The following is a 4,124-nucleotide window of genomic DNA, read 5'->3' on the forward strand; positions in this document are numbered from 1 at the left end:
TTTCTTAAAGGCAAGAAAAAAAAAAACTGAAGAGAGAAGGAGTCATCAGAAATAGTCTAGGATGTAACACAGGTGTAAATCAGACAGGAAATTTAAAATAATTGTAAATAGCATGCAAGAACAGAGATTCTATCTTAGAGTTCATGTAACCTAAGAATCAAAAGTAAATGCTAGAAATAAAAAAATGACAAACACCTTTGATGGTCTCACAAATATACTTGACATGCCTGAGGAAATAATAAGTGGACCTGAGTATAGAGCAATAGAAACTTTCCAAACTGAAATACATAAAGAAAAAAGAGAATGAAAGAGAGCATCCTAGAACTATAGGAGAACATTAAAAAGTGTAACACATCAGAATGAAAAATTAGAAAAATATTTGAAATTAAATTAGCTGAGAAATTTGCAAACCAAATGACAAGCATCAAACCACAGAGCAAGAGAGCTAAAAGAATGTCAACATCATAAATACAAGCAAAAAAATAAGCATCCATATCTAGGCAAATCATATTGGTAATGCAGAAACCCAAAGAGAAACAGAAAATCCTGAAGGAAAAGGCCAGAGTGAGGGAAAACACAGCCAACAAAGAAACAAGTAGTGTTTGCTTCAGCAGCACATATACTACATTTGAATGATACAGAGATTAGCATGGCCCCTACACAAGGATGATGTGCAAATGTTTTTCATATCTTTTCATCAGATTAAAAAAGAAATCACATTTTTTCAGAAACCTCACCAGCAAAAAGAAAGAGTGAAATATTTAAAATGTTAAAAGAAAAACCCACCAACCTAGATTTCTAGAGCCAGTGAAATAATTATTCAAATTTAAGAGAATAAAGAATTTCTAAAGCAAATAAAAATAGAAGAGAGCCATTCTCAGCAGACCTGTTCTACAAAAAATGTTGCAAAATATTTTTCACACACAGGGAAAATCAAATAGATCAGAAATTTGTATCTACGTGAAGAAAAGAGGAGCTTTCAGCAATAAATAAAGTTAAGGAATGAATAGACAAATTTTTGTTTTATTTCCGATTTTGCTTAAAACTTGTTACCTACATAAATATAGTCAACTGATCTTTGACAAAAGAGCAAAAGTAAGCTGGAATAACTGAATATCTACATGCCAAAAAATAAACAAAAAGGAGTCTAGACACAGACCTCACTTCCTTCACAAATACCAAAATATGTAACAGATCTATATATAAAACACAAACTAAAATTCCTAGAGGGTAACATAGAAGAAAACCTACATGACCATCAGTATGGCAAAGTATTTTTAGATATAACACCAAAGGCACAATCTATGAAAGAAATAATTTGTAAGCTAGACTTTATTAAAATTAAACATTTCTACTCTTGTAAAGATGTTAAGTGAATGAAAAGACAAGACACAGAGTGGAAGAAAATATTTGCAAAAGACACACTTGATAAAGGACTGCTTTCCAAAATATACAAATTACTTTTAAAAGTCAAAATAAGGGTACCTGGGTAGCTCAGTCAGTTAAGTAGCTGCCTTCAGCTCAGGTCATGATCCTGGGGTCTGGGGATCCAGTCTGCATCGGGCTCTCTGCTCAGCAGGGAGCAAGGAAGATCCTACTTCCCCCTCTTCCTGCTGCTCCACTTGCTTGTACTCTCTACCTCTCTGTCAAATAAATAAATAAAATCTTTTTTAAAAAAGTTAAAATAAGAGGGGAACCTGGGTGGCTCATTTGGTTAAGCACCTGACTCTTGATTTCAGCTCAGGTCATGATCTTAGGGTCATGGGATTGAGCCCTAAATATGGATCCGCACTAAGTTGAGGGTCTGCTTGAGATTCTCTCTCTCCTTCTGCCCCCCACCACTCTCTCTTTCTAAGAATAAATAAATCCTTTTTTAAAAAAAGTCAAAATAAGGAAACAAACAAAACTCAATTTAAAAAGACCTTAACAAACATCACCACAGAAGACATATGCATCTACAAAATAATTTCCACCATTTCAACAAATGGTGTTGGAACTTAATGTCCACAGACATAAAAAGGATCTAGACACAGACTGCAAAGATTAACTCAAAATGAATCCCAGACCTCAATGTAAAACTCAAATTATAAAACTCCTATAAGATAACACAGAAAATCTAGATGACCTTTAGTCTTGGCAATTTTAGACTTTTTGGAGATAATGCCAAAGGCACATTACATGAAATACATAATTGATAAACTAGACTTTATGAAAATTTAAAAATTTTCTTCTATGAAAGAATGTCAGGAGAATGAGAAGATAAACCACAGATTGGGAGAAAATATTTACAGAACACACATATGATAAAGGACTGTTTTCCAAATTATGAAAACTCTTCAAACTCAAGAACAAAAGCAAAGTAGGTGGGAAGATGGCAGAGTAGGAGGATCCTAGGCTTACCTTGCTTGCCCCATGGATACACTGAGGCAACAATTACATGTATTGCAACTAACTGGGAAAACACATAGATGGGAAGAGTAGATCTTCCACAGCTAGTCATAGAGTGAAGGCCATATAGAAAAGGGTAGGGTAGCAAAGATGTGAAATGGAACCAAATCTCCAGCATGAACTAACTACAAATGGGAGGGACATCACAAGCAGAAGAGTGAGGTGGTCCAACCACACACATGGCTCTGGAGACCTGCACTGGGAGGACAAGTCCCCATAATGTCTGGCTTTGAAAAATCAATGGGATTTAAGTCCTGATTTTTAAAGCTCCTGGAGTTAAAGAACCAACGCACTAAAAAACTTGCTCTGAGACAGCACAGAAGCAGCAGTCTGAAAAGTGCCAGGAATCTATGTGAAGGATATCCATTAATTTTAGGACATGTGCCAGGGGGGCAAGGATCTACAGAAAATTTTTCCAGGAACAAAAGCAATGGCAGGTACCAGTATTTGTGCCCTCCCCCAGACTAAATAGTTAAATGCTTGCAGAAGCCAATTCTAATTTTCTCCTATCTCGTTAGCACCCCATGTCATGCCCTGGCATTCGCCTTTGGTTCCACCCTACCCATTTTGGCAGACATCCCCCCAAAGGACTCCTGTCCCACTATACCCTGTAGGCAGCCATGGTTAGGACTGGCAACATTCCAAAGAGACTGCTGCAATTCCTGTAGCTGGCCCTCATAGCTGGCTATTCAGGGAACAAGTCCTGCCCTACAATGTTCCTGTAGCTGTCACAGTGGCTTATTGCAGACAGCCAAGCTGAGGGCTAGCCCTGCCCATCAGTGAGCCCACAACAGCTATAACCAAGACTCTCAACAGCCCATGGAGCAAAACCTGCCCAGTGCCTCTTCTGCTGGCAAAGTGGGTCATTGCAGCTTGCTGGTTTGAAGGGCAACTCACCAGTGTGCCCACAGCAATCATAGCTCAGCCACAATAGAAGACTGCATGTAGCCCCCCAGAGAAGTCACCCCTGGAGCACCTGGTTCTACTGACAAGGGGAATTATGCTACAGGACATCACAAGATCCTTTCTACAGAAGGCTACTTTACAAATTTCAAGACCAGAACATATACCTGACTTAATATGTAGAAACAGACAAAATGAGGTAACAGAGGAATATGTCCCAAATGAAAGGCAGGGAAATAATCACAGAAAAAAGTTAAATGAAATGGAGATAAGCATTATGCCTGATAAAGGGTTCAACGTAATGGTCAAAAAGATATTCAGTGGACAAGAGAGAGTGAATGCACTCAGTGAAAACTTAGAAAGTATAACAAAGAGACTTGAAGGAGACAATAAGTAAAAGGAAAAATAGAGACTAGAGGGATTCAACACCAGATTAGAGGATGCAGAAGAATGATCAGGAAGACAGGGTAACAGAAAAAAGCTGAATAACAATTATCAAAAAAGAATATGTTGAGGGACCTCTGCAATATCACTAAGCATTCTAACATTTGCATTATAGGGATCTCAGAAGGAGAAGAGGTAGAAAAGAGGGCAGAAACCTTATTTGAAGAAATAATAGCTAAAAAGCTCCTTAATCTTGGGGGAGAAATATACTCAGGTCCAGGAATTACAGATAGCCTCAAACAAAATGAACCCAAAGCTATTGCTACCAAGATATGTAATAGTTAACTTTGCAGGCCAGAAGAGAGTGGCATGATATATAAAAATTGCTG

General features: G+C 37.7%; 1 pseudogene; it reads left to right on the forward strand.

Annotated features, from left to right (window-relative positions):
• Positions 1–598: 598 nt before the first annotated feature.
• LOC117801260 lies at positions 599–694 on the forward strand (annotated as a pseudogene).
• The last annotated feature ends 3,430 nt before the right edge of the window (positions 695–4,124 follow it).

This window comes from Ailuropoda melanoleuca, chromosome 2 (genome assembly GCF_002007445.2).
Source record: "Ailuropoda melanoleuca isolate Jingjing chromosome 2, ASM200744v2, whole genome shotgun sequence".
Lineage (NCBI taxonomy): Eukaryota > Metazoa > Chordata > Mammalia > Carnivora > Ursidae > Ailuropoda > Ailuropoda melanoleuca.